Source organism: Nannospalax galili, unplaced genomic scaffold, assembly GCF_000622305.1.
Source record: "Nannospalax galili isolate Female #2095 unplaced genomic scaffold, S.galili_v1.0 scaffold923, whole genome shotgun sequence".
NCBI lineage: Eukaryota > Metazoa > Chordata > Mammalia > Rodentia > Spalacidae > Nannospalax > Nannospalax galili.
In genome coordinates this window covers 767628-785134 of record NW_008349753.1, presented here as the reverse complement: position 1 = coordinate 785134, position 17507 = coordinate 767628, and the positions used below count along the sequence as shown (strand labels likewise).

The 17507-nt window shown below is 43.9% G+C and overlaps 1 protein-coding gene across 8 annotated transcripts in view; it reads left to right on the top strand.

Moving 5' to 3' along the window:
- Atxn1 (ataxin 1) overlaps positions 1 to 17507 on the top strand; it is a 470135-nt gene that overhangs the window by 262081 nt on the left and 190547 nt on the right. For all 8 annotated transcript variants that reach the window (XR_003851711.1, XR_003851710.1, XM_017801654.2 and 5 more), the window contains one exon: positions 3833 to 3896. The gene's annotated coding sequence lies outside the window, so the exon portion shown is untranslated. The remainder of the gene's footprint in view (positions 1 to 3832; positions 3897 to 17507) is intronic.

Below are 17507 nucleotides of genomic sequence, written 5' to 3'. Positions count from 1 at the left end.
TTTAAGACTGTATAATTCAACTTCAAATGCACCAAAGGGACACGATGTAATCATATACAATAGAGAAAACCTGACCATCTGCTGCTGGCTTTCAAAGAGAGAACACTGGGCAAAGCAAAATTTCTGTCCCTGTAAGCTCACCGTTGGATCTTGAGACATTTCTCTAGCCCGTCAATTATATCATCTAAGATTTGTGAAAAGTATCTCAGAACATGTTCCATGGTATAATAAGTCCTGGTGTGAGTTGTCAGAAAAGGGGCTCTCCAGGGTTCTGTGCAATGCTAGATTTAAGGTCTGTGCTCTTATCTCTTCACGCTGATTCTTTCTCACATGGTCAGAATAGAAGAATCTCTTCTGAGAGCATGATCCTCCACACAAATTGTTGCTGGAATTGTATAAGCTGGAACAGGAGTGGAACTTTAGGGAACATCTTGTGCTAGTTACTTTTCTCTTTGCTAGAATCAAATACCTGTCAAAAACAACTTGAGGGAAGAGGCCTTATTCTTGCACAGCCTCAGGGTACAGCTGTCATGGTGGGGAAGGCATGGCCTATGGAGGGTTCTTGGATGTGGCTTCAGGAGTGTGAGGCTGCTCACTCACACCAGGGTAGATCAGAAAGCAGAGAAAAGGAAAATCGGTTACTCAATTGGCCTTCTTTTTCCCTTTTTTTTTTCAGTCTAGGACCCCAGCTCATAGGATGGTTTTACTCACTTTCAGGGTGGTCTTCCTCCTCAGTTTATCCTTCCTGGAGATGCCCCCATAACTATACCAAAGCTGTGTCTCCATCCAGTCAAGCGGACCATGCAAATGAATGGTTATATATCTGTTGAACAGAGATATGCCACTGGCTCTCGCCTACCCTTGCCTGTGGACTCTGGTTTCACAAATCAAACTTTATTTCTCTTTTGTGGGCCTCTCCAGGTTTTCTCAGAAGGTGTCATGTTTGGTATTATTCTGCTGCCTCAGGTGCCCTGTTTTTCTCGATGTTCTGTGCTGGTGCCCTGCTTGCTTGTAGGAACAGTGCTCAGGATACTTAGAAAAGGTTGACTGTGTTTATAGCTGGAGGAAGAATTGTGTCCACACCCTTGGAAATCGTGGAGAAATGCTCGCTCCCCCCACCTGCTCTCAAATGTGCTGTTTTTCTGAAATGTTCCTGATCACAGTTGGAGATGTGGCACAACTTTGATAATAGAAGGCAAGCACATGGCCTATATCAACAATTCTTGTTGAGAAGGAAATTAGACTAGAAATATTGGCATTGCACAAATAGTCCCACTTTTGATACCAAATGTAGTACACTCCAGTTTCTGTTAGGTTTTAAACTTCAAATGCTGTGAATTAAATTCTAGGGCCACTCAGAACTCTACAGTATTCAATTGGTCTCTGTTTGATAAAATCACTCCACCATAAACGGGGACACTTGTTTAACTTCAGATTTATGATGTCATACTCGTTGGAAGCCCTGCTATCGAATATTATCTCTAGGCTTTATATGTTGTCCCTTTTTCAACACATTCTAGGTGCTGTCTGGAAATTGTGGTCTACAATTTCATTCTCTGTGGGACACACGCTAGTTTGTATTTTCTGAGCTCACCCACTCAAACCAGAACAAATTTTTGCTGTTAAAACCCATTATATTTGTACAATCTGCCTTTCTCAATCTTAAAAAAGAGGCAGAACGCACATGTTTCCACAGTGTATAATCATTTCTCATAAATACAAATACTTTGGTAGATTCTGTGTGTTCAACAAATACATATTTATTGGCTCATTCTCCCAAAGCTCTTGGAAAAAGCTAAAGATTTTGATCTGAGGCTATGGATGTGATTCAGTTGGTAGGATGCTTGCCTAGCATGCACAAGGCCCTGGGTTCTATCCCCAGTACTGAATAAAAAGAGTGCGGTAGCCTATAATCCTGGAACTCTGGAGGTGGACACTGGAGGAGCAGAAGTTCCAGAATTATCCCTCATCTACATGCCAAGTTAGAGGCCAACAAGTTTTATATGAGACCCAATTTCAAAAAAATTATGATGTAGACAAATTTATTGATCTTAAAAGAGGGTTTCAATATACCAGCTATGAAATGCCTGTCCAAAAACCCGTATGAGTACTCTAATAACATTTTATAAATTGTTCATGCATGAATTTGTTTCTGTTTCAAGTGTACTTGTAATATACTGTGTATCCTTGGACACAGAGAAAAAGCTGGAACTCTACATTAGTGAAAATACTTATGCTGGTTATTGGTGGGACTTTTACTGATTCTGTTACTTGAGGTCCCCCCCCCATCTATATTATCTAATTGTTCTGAAGTAAACAGTTTAATTCTGTCTCATTGTATTAGGGAGCAGGTGGGGGAAAGGACAATACAGTACAGGTACTACTGTTCAGATCAATTGTAAAAATCTCCCCACTCTCTCATCTTGTTACAGGTATGAAAACATGTGAAGCCAAAGGATAATGGAGGCTTTTGTTTTCATTAAGCCTCTCCTATGTGTGGAACACTGTAGTAAGCATTCACAATGATATACACAGCTGGTATTATTATTACCATCTACAAATGAAGAAAGAGCTCAGAGGGTTTCCATTGCTGGAATCACACAGCTAGGGGGCGCAGAGCTGAAGACTCGCTGGACTCTGACCTTTGCTTTTGTGGCCTTTATCAGTCTTCTGTAGACATACTGTCTATCATTAAGATAAAATAATACAATATTTTAAATTTTTTTAAATGCTATTAGAATATGAGTGGATTCAAAAGCATTGCTTTTAAAAGATTGACTCGGAGGGGTTCCCAGTGTATACCAGTGTTTACTGCTTGTATTTTCATATTTTTATGGCCATTTTTCATATCAGACTGTGTTCTTCTCAGTAGTCAGAGGCTTAAATGACCTGACCTGTCCTGGGATAATCTGACAGCATAGTGGGTGTCACCTGAACACACTGGACTTCTCTCTGGGATGCTGAGACAGGTCCTTAGGAGTCAGAGAATGTGCTTTCAGGATGGTGGGACATCCTAGGCAGGAGACTCTCCACATGACCCCAGGGCCTCCCTGGACATCTGCTGCTATTTAGGAAACTGGAGGGGAAGAGCTGATTTTTCTCCTAGCTGTTAGGATGGACTGCAGAGACTCGGGATGGTGGGAAACATGCTTGGGATCTCGGATAGCTCTGGTGTCCATTCATCCTCGGCCAGCAAAAATGTCATTAAAGACTCTGGAAACTTTTGAAAACTCAGCTATCAACTGAGTTCATCTGTAATGTAGCTGAAATTCTTCTGCTGTAACTTTGGATCCGCCTCCATCCTTCAACCTTCCTCTTTCCAACACTCACATCATCTCTGTTCTTTCTCACAGCTGGTTGGACCAGCCAAGGTCTCAGATCCTGTGGCTTCTGCATGACATCATTCAGTGGGCTTGATAGGAGGCTTCCAGCGCCTGTCACCAAGTCTCTGTTCCCATGTGAGCCTAATTACAGATGACTGCGGGTAACAGGCCTGTGGGTGTGTCATTTGAGGGAAGAACAAAGTACAGTGAATGAGGGTCTTCTGGTAGACATTGAGGACAGGACATTTTAAAAGACCTGCCTCCAAAATTGTTTCCCAGCTACCACACTGTCATGAGAGTCACATAGCCCGTGATAAATGAATCATGTACATCATGATTTTCTACATATTCATTGTTGAAAGCTGTTTTTAAATTCATGTAGTCAAACACACATCAGCTGTGTACCATACAGACCTACTAAGTACCCCCTCAGGCCTCCCTACCTGTGCCAATTTAGCAAATGGATTTCCTATTGTTTTCTTAAATCTTTTATCTTCTTTCTCTTTCAGTTTTCCAAAGAAAATAGACCAAAACTTTCTCTGTGAAAAGAAACCGACCTGCTGTTGGCAGAGGGTGAGTGAACCTTTATACGCACCATCTTTTCTGTCCACCTCAGAATGTTACCCAATACCTCGAGGCTCTAAGAACAAGTGCTTGTTAACAGTGGTGCTCTGGAAGTTTCCCCAAGCTTGCCCTTTCTATTCTTCAACTGCTATGACTGGGTCTCTTAGACAAGATGGTTTTGCTCATAGATTTTTTTCTGCAGCTTATTGCTGTTCCCGTGTTCCCTCACATGAACTGTGCACATGGTTACTGTTACCTTGTCCAGCTCACAGAAACGCTAAGAGAAGAAACTTTCCTTCAGCGACTAGTGCACAGAAGAGATAAGGCCACAGGCAAAGGGAGCCTTTCACATGGCTGCACTGTCTCATGAAAGTTTTGATGAAAAGTAAATGAATCTGCGCAGTCGACGGGACCTTCCAGCATGTCTGGGAAAATCTCTGTGTAGAGATATGATACCCAAAGGGCTCTGAGGTGCTTGTGCATCACAGACAGAAGCAGAGCCAGGAGTGTGAGACAGCATTTGACGCCTAGCTGCGTGGTCCTGAACAGAGCTGAGTTTTTAACCCACAGTTTCTTTCCAAGGGTGTAGATTTATTTAGGTGATTCAACATAAAAACAGTACTAATACTAGTGATAATGGTCCATTGCCATAAGGCAAATGTCAGAGTAGGGCCGTTTGGCTCTATAGTTGTCCTAGAATGGGTACACCCAGAAACCTTCTGATGTGGAGCCTCATTGGAATAGGCACGTGTTGTATGACTTTTCCTGGGGAGATGTGAACAGATGTCTACTCAGCTTAGAGATGGCACCATGTTAGATCAAAAAAGTGATTCCATATATACCAGCCTGGTGAACCAATGAGTTTATCGGTTCATAGGAACCTGGGGAAGGGTGACTTCCAGGAATATGGGTCACTTCCTGCATAACTTGCAAGCTGCTCCACTGAAGAGTGTCCCATCACTCAGCAATTGTTTACTGATTATATAATTTAATGAAGGGACTTGTGAACCTTGTAAGTTTAGTGAGTTTCCTGAGTCCTGAGTTTTCCTTCTCCCTCCTGAAGGGACTGTTTCAACTCAGAGGAAATTGTTGTACAGTTGCATGTTTTCTTTCTGTGCCTTCCGAAGCACTGCATTTTCAGGGCTGTGATGGCACTTGATGGACTGGATGATACATCCAGCTAGAAGCCTGGGTGCACCTGCAGGTATGTGCCAGCCAGCTGCAGACCTACCTCCCACCATCCTGCCAAGCTTCCTGAACTTGCAGAATAATGGCTGGTAGGACTCTGGCAGTACAGTGTCAATTTAGGCTGAAGTCATTGATACTTTTCTTTGCTAAGGAAAGAAGGTTGTGTTGGGTTTGATGTAAGAGTGCAGTCACGTGAGAAGATGAAGTTGGATATAAGAATATGATTCTCCACTGGAATCCCGGAAGGTGGGCTTGTCCTCGGGGCTTTCAACGAATACTGTGCTTGAACAGGCTCTGAATCTGGTTCATTTAGGTTTGTGAGCTGGGGACACTTATGTGCAAAACTTGGGTTTGGTCTAAATGAAGTTATAAGAGCCTGTATTGATTATCACAGCTTAGGCATCTTTCTTAACAAATTGAGGGTGCTCTTCTGAATTAACCGGAGTCATTGCTATGGTGCTTGGTATAGTGCTTTATCATTCATAGACATGCTCTGGTTCCCACCAATGTGCTAATGAGGATTTTAGAACATGGTTATTCACTGAGCAGCCACTTGCTTATTACCTTAATATCGAGCTCTCCTGTCCCCAGATGCTGGGTTCACACCAATGTGCATTTATTAGAAGTATGTGTTAGTTTTCTATAACCATGATTAAGTATCCAAGGTCATCAACTTAAAAAGAGGAAAGCTTTGTTTGGGTTTATAACTTTGGAGATTTTAGTTCATGGATGGTCAGCCATGTTGCTTTGACTTTTGCGCAGGCAGCACATCATGGAGGGGAACTAGTGGTGGATTAAGCTGCTCACCTCATGGTTATTTGGCAACAAATGAGAGCAACAGGAAGGGCCTGGGTCCAATTTCGCCTTAAAGGACTTGGTCCTGATGATTTACTTTCTTTCCAGTAGGTCCCACCTCTTAAAGGTTCCCATCTCCCAACAGCACATAGGATGGGGACCAAACCCTAATGAATAGGACCTTAGGGGACAGTCCAGCTCGAACTGTAGCACGATGTAGCTTGAAGACTTCCATATCCCTGACCATCTTAGCTGTTTCTATGACAAAATACCTGACCAGAGCAACTTAAGGAAGGAAGAGTTTATTTTGGCCCACAGTTTTAGAGGAGACAATCCATATGGTAGGAAAGCCTAGCGGCAGGAGTGTGAGACCTCTGGTCACATTGTGTCTGTAGTCAGAAAGCAGAGAGTGATGAACACTGGTGCTCAGATTTCTTTCTCTTTTTTATGAAGTCCAGGACCCCAGCCCATGGAAAGGTGCCACCTACATTCAGTGTAGCTCTTCCCTCCTCAGTTTAACCTTTCTAGAAATGTCCTCACAGACACACTCAGAGACGTGTCTCCTAGTCGCTTCTAAATCCTGTCAACTTGACAATCAAGACATACTCCTAGACTAGGTCACAATATAATGTGGATATGGTGGGCTATTGCCCTCAGAGGAATCTCAAAGGACTTCATAGAATCAGGAAATTAATTACACTAAACTTCAGAGAAAATTAAGAGCCTTAGGAAAGAGGAGAGATGCTGATCTTTATACCTGCGTTGTATTATTCTCTGGATTAGTGATGAAGTGGTAGAGAAGGGTCTGAGCAGAACAAAACAAATACACAAAAGAAGCAGGACCACCTGAACTCGTGCAGTGCATTCTGGGACTCGGTCCCAAGCTAGAGTTATAAGCAGCTGACGTTTATACTCAGGAGGGATCAAATTGCTATGTAAAATATCTTAAGTCACTTGGTTTTACCAATTAGAGGGAAACTAAACTCAAACTAATGCCATGAGGTAGGTTTTTTGCTGTGTTTATTTGTTTTCCCCAAAAAGAATTCTAGAGGCTGGGGATCATGTACAAGACCCTGTGTTCCAACCCCAACACCAAAGGAATCAAAAACAACCAAACAAAGCTCAGAGACTGATACCCAGGTGCATGTTAACCTTGAGTTTCAGGGTGTGAAGTGGGCTGGGGTCCTAGGACAGTGCTGCCCTTGATTCTAAGCTCAAACAGCACTCACCATGGATGGTATCTCTTTAAGGAAGTCTAGTTAAGTGTTCTTGCCAGTACTGTGATTTTATTTGATAGAAGCCCAGTGGCAGTGGCATGTCCTGGTTCCATAGCAAAATGTCTGCAGCCAGGAAAAAGGTACTGCCTATGGCAGCCGGTAGTGGATCCTGGGCAGGGTAGAGCTGGGGAATGGCTCTGGTACCCTTTACATTTACTGGCCTGCCGTCTCCACCTCTTCCTCTCCTGGGGAACAAAGTGTACTGGCTTGCTTTCTGCTACCAACACTTGCCAGTGTCCCCATCCAGTCTGGAACTGGTGAGAGAGAAGGCAATGCCCGTGAAACCTTCCTCAGGTTTGGGATGCGCAGCAGAGCTGAGAACCTCCTCACCTTAGCACTTGAGAGCAAGTGCAAAGTCTGTGCTCTGCTTCCTCCCTGCCTGTAGCGGAGCAGCTCTGTCACAGGGCCATAGCGGACAATGCACAATGCATTTCCTGTGTTACAGTCGGCTGCTCCTGGCTGGATAGTGGGCATCTACAAGGAGCTATGTGAGATCGAGAGAGAGCGAGAGTGAGCGAGAGAGAGAGAGAGAGCCAGTTTTACCTGCCACAGACTTGTGTCGTGGTGGTGCTAGGCAGCCTGTCTTCACAAAGAAATATGGTGCCTACTTCTCTCCTTCCAGAAGCTTCTTCCAGAAGCACAGACCCTAACTGCAGTTTCACGACCGCTGTGCCCTTAGTGCTTCCGCACGTCTCCGCCGTTGTCCATCAAATCTATTGGGAAACCATTGTAAACGTTCTTGCTTTGGCTGATGCTTTTCCCTCTAAACTCTGGAAGCAACAGGGTCCCCTACCGTAGCCCAGGCTGGCCGGCAATTTACTGTGTGGCTGTCTTCATGTTTTTTTCCCATTTCTGGGATAAGATACCCTGACAAAAGCAACTTAAGGTAAAAAGGGTTCATTTTAGCTCACGGTTTAGGATACGGTTCATAACAGTGAGGTAGTCAAGGCAGCAGGAGCCTGTGCACCACTAAAGTGCAATGAATGCCTGCCAGTGCTTACCTGGCTTTCTCCACTTACACAATTCAGGATCCCCTGCCCAGGGCTTGGTCCTACCCATAGTCAAGGTAAGTCTTCCCACATCAGTTAATATGATCAAGATTATCCCCCACAGGTATAGCCAGAAGCCCATTTCCTGGGAGATTCTACAATCTGTCAAGTTGACAATTACCACTCACCATCACAGTGACCCAGAATATGACCTCAAACTTGAGGATGTCCTATCTCAGCCTCCCAAGTCCTGGGATCGCACATGTGCACCACCACAGCCAACCTCTGGGAGAATTTTCAAAACTGTTTGCCATCAATTTGACACCTATCCTGCATGCTGTCTTTTGATAAATATGTCTTTGGGGTCCTGAATGTCTTTCTAGATTGAAGGGAAGCTTTCCAGCATTAGGAACCAGGCATCTTCTCTCTCTTTCTAAATTTCTCTAATGCCCAGAACTGAGCCCAGTGGATAATTCCCACGCCTACCATTTGCTCATGGTGATGTCATATTCTCTTCTTATCTCCCAAGGAAGTTGTGCTACAAGTGTGTAAATATATAAAAGTGTTTTTAATTTTTCAAAGAAAAGATAAATTTAAAAAAATTCTCTGAGTGTAATTTTTAAATGTAGATATAAAGTCACAAGATAGGAGTATCTAAGACGTCACTTCACATTTCCTCTTGTGGCTCCTGACCAGGAACTGGGGACTGTGTTTCACCCTGGCATGGAGATAATCTTCCCCCACTCCACCCACCAAAACTCACTGTCGCAGCTTTTGCGTTTGGGGCCAGACTTCTCAGTCTCATGGTTGTCTTTGGAGCCATTAAGTCAGAGATTTGAAGGGATTTTCATTAAAGTGACAGGTTTGATAGATTAGGATTCAGAATCCTCATTTAGTTTTGAGGTCCATTGGGGAAGGAAAAGTTTTTCATCTGAAAACTTTCATCTTAAAAGAGTTATCTTCTCAAGTTCTGAGCCAACAGAAATAGGGCAGAAGCCATAAGGCAGGGGGAAACCAAAATATTTCTCTGTGCCTAATAACAGTTCACAAAAAAGTCATGGAGCAAGAGCCAAAGGGGCTTACCACCTACACAGCCCCTGTTCCCTTATTTGGCCCTTAGTATTCATAACTAGAGCAATTTTGAGTCTGCAAAGCCCCTGTCTGTAGGAAGAAGAAGGGGAAAGGTCAAAGCTTGCATAGATTACCCAGTGACATCAACTTTATCTCCAGAGGAGGCTTGGGCCACATTTGCTTGCGGCCAGATAACTCACTCACTTCTCACCCTAAAGGAAGAAAAAGGCTGAGCAAGGTGCCAGGAGAGTTTAGGAAACAGAGATGGGGCCCATGCTCCTGCTCAGTGCATGTTCAACCCTCTACCTCCCCAGTCAAGACAGACTGCCTGCCCAGCCCACTCTCACTGTTCTTTTTCTGTTTTCTTCATATCTCATGGGTTTATTTATGGGTCCTTTGCTTTGTGATCACAGAAACCTTCTCAATCTCATTTTCTGCCACATCCCAGTATTTGAAACTGTGTCAAGCACACAGGAGGCATTTGGTACATATTTGTTGAATGGATAAGTGGATAAATGTTGGATGCCTCTGCTCACGCTTCTTAATTGTCTGCCGGTCCCTGGTGCTTTGACTTGCTTGGCAAGCACCTGTTCATATAGATTTTTTTTTTGAGACAGAGTTTCATGTATCCTGGGCTGGCCTCTAAGTTAATATGTAGCCAAAGATGACCTTGAAATTGTGATCTTCCTGCCTGCACCACTCTGTCCAGTTTATGGTGCCCATGGCTTCCCACATTTTAGGCAAGTGTAGCTGTATCAACTGAGTTACATCCCTGGTCCTTTCTACTCATATTGTAAGAGTCACTGTGGTCCTCAGAGTCTCCAGGGAGCCTTGTTGGTTTCTCTTCTTCCAAATAAAAAGCGCATCTTCCTGGTCGGTCACTCACTGTTTGCAAGTACTCACACAAGCACGTAAGTGTGCTCTTGTGAGTACACATGTGTGCATGCATGCACATTTGTGTATCTGTGTGCTTCTGCAAACCCACCATCCTATGCGCTTGTGTTGCATGTGCGTGTATGCAGTAGTATGTGCTAATTATACATTCTGTTCCTCTGGCTCCGCAACATTTCAAGTCATTCATTTGTTTACGTATCTATTGTCCTGAGTAGATTGTAAACTTCTTGGGAATTGGGCAAGCTAGTTTTCATTCTTGTTTCTCTAATATCTGCCATTTGGCCAATAATCAATAACACTAGCATTCTGATCATATCTGCTGTATCTTGGCACTGAAAATGACTTTCTAAATATCCTACATAGATTAATGTGTATAATTCACAAAACAAAATGCAAGAAACGTTTTAAGCTCCCATCTTACAGTCAAGAAAAGTGGTGACACAGAGAGATTTATGGCTCATGGTCTCACAGCTAGTCTAATTTCACAGTGTTCACTCTCTGCTGCTTCTCGGGGCCTGACTATATTAATGAACAACTGAATGAATGAGAGTCCTGACTGTATGAATGAACAACTGAATGAATGAGAGTCCTGACCATATGAATGAACAAATGAGTGAATGAGAGTCCTAGAAGCCCAGATCCAAGTTGATACATAGACCCGAAGACATCCAGATCAGTACAAATGAGTAAGAAATGTTCACCCAGCCATCCTATGACACAGAATCTTGACATCGTAGGTCAAATACTATGACCACAGCATTCAATTCTCTACAGCCATGCCCTCGTAGTGAGGTGATTCATGGAAATAAGTAATTGTCATTAGAAGCCAAGAATTATTTTTTTTTCCAGAAGGAAAATACTCAACCTATCAATTATAAGCTCAGCAGCTATTGCAGGCAAAGCTCACTCCTGAATTTAGTGAGAAACTGAAAGAAGGAAGAGAGTTGGAGGGTGAAGAGAAATGCTCTGAAAATCAAAGCCAAAATCACACCCGTCAAGATGCTCCCAGACTAGCTGAGGAGGTGAGGCATGATTACAGGTAACAAGAAGGAAATGGAAAGAAATCAAAGGCAGTTGACAGATTCGTTGCCAAACAGTGATAATAGAGAAAGTGAAAGCCATTTGTGTCAAAAAACAACCCTAAGCTCTTGGTGGCTTTGCAAAATAAAACTTTATTCCTTGATTATATGGTGTCACCCAAGTATTGTCTCTCCTGGACTGTTGTCCTCCAGGCATAGAGCCATGATCTTTCATCTCACCATCTACATACATCCCCCATGATCACAGGGGAAGGGGGGAAACCCGGAGAATTGCTTCACAATTAAATGCTTCAAAGATTTGGAATGAAGGTTCACTTGTCACTTGCTGTGTTCTAAACATTGATTTATCCTTTCAGAGAGCTCACTGTATCCTAATCTTGTCCCATGGCACATAGTAGGTACTAAAAGAATATGTGTAGAGAGACAGAATGAGGAAATGTAAGAACTGACACTCCTTTCTGATAAAACTGTAGCAGTGTGAACTTAGAAAAATGAGACCTGCCTCAAAAATATTTACTTAAACTGAGAAAGCACTCTTCTAGTCTGCTTCTCTGTTGCTGTGACAAAATACTCTGACCAAAAGCAACTTGAGGAGGAAAGGATTTATTTTATCTTATATCTCTCTGGTCACAGTTCATCTCTGAGAGAAGTCAGGGCAGGAACCGGGATCACAGACCATGGAGGAATGCTGCTTACTGGCTCACTCTCCTGGCCAGTGTTCAATCTACTTTCTTATACAACACCTGCCCAGGAATAGCAACCACCCACAGGAGGCTGGACCTTCCTACATGGCTCAACAATCAAGAAAATGCCCCACAGACATGTCCACAGGCCAGTCCAATGGAGACAGTTCCTCAGTTGAGAGTCCCTCTACCCAGGTGTGTCAAGGTGAAGCTATCCAGCACAAGCATTAATAAAAATAACAGCTTGGCTAATGCTTATCGGCCATGGTGAATGGGTGATTCTAAGGACATGGGCAAATTAAACCCAATTTAGTTGGAAGGTGAACTCTTGCTAAAAACTGGCCTTCCACACTCCATCCCTACAGTCACATCACTGTCTGAACAGTCCAAGGTTCAAATTCACAGTCCTTGTGTTGTGTGGTACCAGCTTCTCTTACCTCCTGAATGAGACAAAAATTACTATCCTTAATAATTCAAGTGAGATTAAGTTGTCTTGGATGCTCTGATGATTCCATCCACACTGCACCATCCCCTCTAGCATCATGCCATCTGACACATGCACCTGCTGCCTCATGTCCTGAAGACCTGAAGGTGGGAAGTGTTGCGCTCTGGGTCCTCAGGAAAGACCTTCTGGAAGGGCCAACACTCACACAGGGCAATGAAAAGCAGCTTACTGTGTTTCTCAAGTAGAAACATGGAAAACAGAGAGTTCCCAGCCAGAAAGAGAGACACTGTCGTGTACACGGAGGGCCTGGAGACTCTGCAGCCCTCAAACATACCTGGCCCCCTGCATCTCGTCATCTGGCCCTTTGTAATATCTTCTATTAAAATATGATAACTCGACTGAGAAGACTGCTCAGCGGTTAAAGCATTTGCTACACAGGCATAAGGACCAAGGACCAGAGTTTGGATGCCTAGAACCTATGTAAATGCCAGATGAACGTAGCAGCCCAACTATACTTCCAGTGCTAGGAAGACTGAGACAAGAGATCCTCAAAGCAAGCTGGCTAGGCACACTAGCCAAATCTGTGAGCCCTGGTTCAAATAAGAGACCCTGCCTAATTGAATAAGACAGATAGCAATTGAGGAAAACTGACATCAACCTCAGGTCTCACACACATGCACACACACACATGAACATACGTATACAACGTACTCACACTACACACATATACATGAAATAAAAAAAGGAGATAAGTAAGTATTCCCCCACGTTCTATGAGCTACTCAAAGTTAATAACCCTGAGGAGGGGGTGTAGAGGAGCCTCAGTTATAGCTGGTCAGTCAGAAACACAAGCAGAAAGAACAATCTGGGGCTTGTGATCAGTGTCTGAAGAGGGATGGGAGCAGTCTTGAGGTCTGAGCCCTCACCTGTGGGATCAGACCCTGTCTCCAGGTTCACAGTGCTGGCTTAACTACTTTAAAGGATGTTCAGTCAATGCTGCTGCCAAATCTATTGATTGTTTTGCGGGGAATCCTCCCCCGACCTCCCACTTTAGCTCACAGCTTTGCTTGTGGATTGCTGAGTAACAGTACACGAGGAACTGAGTTTGGCTTTTTTCTAACTCTTCAAAGAAGACAACCCTGCTTGCTCTTTCTGGTCTGGGGAAGGTGATGATAGAAAAGGTGGAGGGGACTACTCTGCTTCCCACTGTTTGAAGGGGACAGGGCAATATGTTAGGGAGGATTCTGACCTGGAGTTGGGCAGTCATGGGAGACTTTTCAAAAGTGGTGATATGACCAAATGTGAGATTAACCTTAATGTGAGGACCTTGAGAAGGCAGCTAAGTCGAAGACAGGGCCCCTCTGAGAAGGCTGCTGTCAGCCTGGTGAGATAAGGCACTGGAAACTGCTCTGGGGAAGGAACAAAGCTCAGATGTGGGAGATACTGCAAAATGTCAGTTGACCAAACCACGGTGGTTGTTTGGACATAAGAAACAAGGGAAAGCTTGGGATGGAAAAGAACTATACATTTTTTAACCTGCAGGTCAGTTGAAATTATCCTACACTGTATTTTTTTCTGAAATTATTTTAATAACTTTTATTTGTAATTTAGGCTACTCTGGCAGAATCCCTAGATGCCCTTGGACTGAAGTGGGCCTCAATACCAATCTTTTCATTTATCCTTCTGTCCAGATCTCCCTCCCCAGTGTTTAGGGTCAAATGTGTGTGTGTGTGTGTGTGTGTGTGTGTGTGTGTTTGTATGTATGTGTGCATGCAATCTGCATGTGGAGACCAGAGGTCTAAGTATTTTCCTACATTGTTCTCTGCCTCATTTTTTAATTTTTTAATTTTATGTGTAGGAGTGTTTTGCCTGCACATATGTATGTGCACTATGTGTGTGCAGTGCCCATGAAATCCAGAAGAGGGAGCTGGAACCCCTGTAATTGAAGTGACAAACAGTTGCAACAGGTCTTCTGTAAGAGCAGCAAGTGATCTCAACTGCTGAACCATCTTTTCGGGCCCTCCACCTTATTTTTTGAGACAGATTCTCTCCACGAACCTGAAGCCCAATGATCTGGCTAGACTGGCTGGTCAACAAGCCCCAGGGAATCTTTCTATTCCCATCTGCTCAGCATTAGGGCTTTGGACCTACAGAGTTCTGGAGATCTGAACTCAGGAGCCATTTCCATGTCTCTAGTCCCCAGGATCAAAATTCCTAAATATTTTATTATTTTTATTTTATTTGTATGAATGTGGTGCCTGTATGTATGTAAGTGCACCTCTATCATGCAATGCCCATGGAGGTCAGAAGAGAGCACTGGATTCCCCTGGAATTAGAGTCACAGATGGTTGTTAGCCATCATGTGGGTGCTGAGAACTGAACCTAGGTCCTCTGCAGGAGCAGCCAGTGCTCTTAACCACTGAGCCATCTCTCCAGCCCCAGGATCAAATTTTAAATCAGCAGCAGAATTGTCTGAAGTTTCATCTCCATCCTGGCCCTCTAGTGGAGATAGGATAGCTTCAGTGCAGGCAAGAAAGTAAAATTCAAGTGTGATTGCTGAGATTGGACACTGGTGGGTAAGCTCACTGTCCACTCCACAGAGCTCTGTCCTGCCCTGACACCTGTCATCAGCTATGATCTCCCCATGGCTCTGGGGACTGAATGAGATTGTCTTACTAGTGACTAAAATTCTTACAAATTGACAATATGTTTTTTTCTTTAGCTTCAGAAAGCATTGCACACAGCAGTCTTTTTTATTTGACAGGATGGAACCAGTTCTGACTAAAGAGAAAGAAGCAAGAACAGGGTTTGGTGGGAGAGGAGGGGACAGATGTTGCATTCTCGGTATGCTCTCTGGAGCTAAGTAATCAGGCCACGTTTCATTGATGCCTCTGTCTTGTGGCAAAAGGCAGTCTAATTAGAGAAGCCAACATTGCACATAGCACTGATGATGTCCAAAGGAGTCACAGCGAATGCCTGGTTTCCCTGGGACTCTAGGTGTATTATCCCTGAGTCTCTTTACCCTACATTTAGGATAGAGCTTGAAAGTAAGGACCGGGAAGGGGGAGCTCCTATCACATGGCCTTTCTGGTCTGTTTTCTACATGGGTCTGTGAGGAGACATCTCAGGACAACAGTACAGGAAGGAGAGCTGTATGTCCTCCAGTGCCCTTGGCTGCCCTTGGTCAGATGCTCATGTTACCTTCAGCCCTACTCTGTACCTTCTTGAAACCCAACAAAGCATGCGTCCTTCCTTGTATGAAAGACACCAGCTTTCTGGGTCATGTCAAACCCTGTCACATAACCATAAAACCATTCAATGGTGTGGGGGGGTGTAAAATTCCTTTGAAACAGCAAGTTGTTCAGAAGCCCCATCTTTTCCAGGGGAGGAGGAGGAAGATGAGGAGGAGGAGGAGGAGGATGTATCTAAACAGACAGTCGAAACTATTTATAGATCATTGTGTATTGTGTTGCAGGGAAGAGGCAGAAGGCCTCTTCCTCTTTTCCTGTGGTTTCTACCTAGTACTAGAGATTTTTAAACATCTCCAGTGACATCAATATGCTTTCAATGTACTTTGCCTAGAAACTAAAGCCAGACTGGGCCCAGAGTAAACTAACCAAAGACTCTTCGGGCTTTTGATCACTTTCCGTTAGTGTGAACACTAATCTCTGTCCTGACAGATTTTGTTTAAGGGGACATTCACTGTTTAATAAGAATAAACATGTTGCTGGGTGTTTAATATGTCTTCTCAGTTCAGGAGCTGAAAGAGTCATATGTGAAATTAGTTCTGTTGGCACAGAGAGAATTCTGCATGCCCCAAGTGTTTTCCTGGACATTGCCCAAACTTCAGAGAACATGTACTAAAAAGAACAGAATCCAACAGATATTTCCTTTGATTTCGATTGTGAGTCCCAGGGTCCACGCCATCACATCGTGCTACATAATCTTTAACCAAAAGACCCTGAATGCAAGAGTGAGATGTCATCACATCACCTCATGAATTCCAATGGAAAGCTGTGTGTCCAGTCACGATCAGGTGGTAAGGGTGGCAAACAGAGGGTCTAACACCAATCCTGTTATATAAAAGTGTATTTTGGGGGCTGGAGAGATGGCTCAGCAGTTAAGAGCACTGACTGCTCTTGCAGAGGACCCGGGTTTGATTCCCAGCACCCACATGGAGGCTACAAACCGTCCTTAACTCCAGTTTCAGAGGAATCCAAAGCCTTCTTCTGACCTCCACGGCATTACACGACACAGGTGCACGCACATACATGCAGGCAACACACTCATACACATAAAATAAAAATAATAAGTAAAATCTTTTTTTAAAGTGTATTTTGATGTTACTGTTGCTTCTCAGTTCAGTTCTCACCCTGACAGGCAGGAGGAAAGGAATGGCTGTTTCTTGCTATTTCAGCCTCAGAATCTGTGGGCTGAGCCCCTCGGACACTGCTTAGCCCATTCTATCACCTTTTTCTTATTGATGGATTGGAAGCATAAAAGGCTTGCTTTCTAGAACTGTCTGTATCTTAAAAGACAGTTGTCTTTTAAATGTTTAGAACTTGGAAATATCAGTTTGTGTTTGTTTGTGATTTAGTGCTTGAAAAATTGGTATTCTGACCTTGCCCTTGGGAGAGTGCCGGAAACCGCATGCTAGCTTTGCATGTAATTTGAAATGCATCACTTTCCTTCCAGATGAGGGGTGATCTGAGACGTGTCTGCTTTCACACCTAACTATTGTTGTGATTATAGTAAACTGTGTAACTCCACAACACGGGAGCAAATTGCTGTGTCTTCTGGCAGAGTTATTTACAGACCCTCTGACAAATGGTGTTTTTTGAGGAAGGAGGACCATGCAGAACTTTTGAGGAGCCGACTTCGCCGGTAATGATACTCTCACCACAGCTGAGTCTCAGAGGAGGGCAGCCAACTGGCTACCTTGGGGTCTGCCTGATTGTTAAACCCCAGAGTGTCAGCAAAGATTAGGAGACCGGAGCAGGCTGGGGTCAGAGCTCTGTCATTATCTGCTTAGGCACAGAGGAAGCCAAGCTACCTGGCAAGACACCTGGTTGCCAAGGCAACCACTTAAGGAGTGTTGTGGCCTGGAACTGAGCATCAATCACTTTGCACTGATTCTCCTCAGAGCTGAATCCTGTTCTTAGCTCTCCATAGCCTGGATTTTGTTTATCCTACTTCCTGAAGGGAATATCCTTTGTGTGCCAGATGCATTAGCTATTT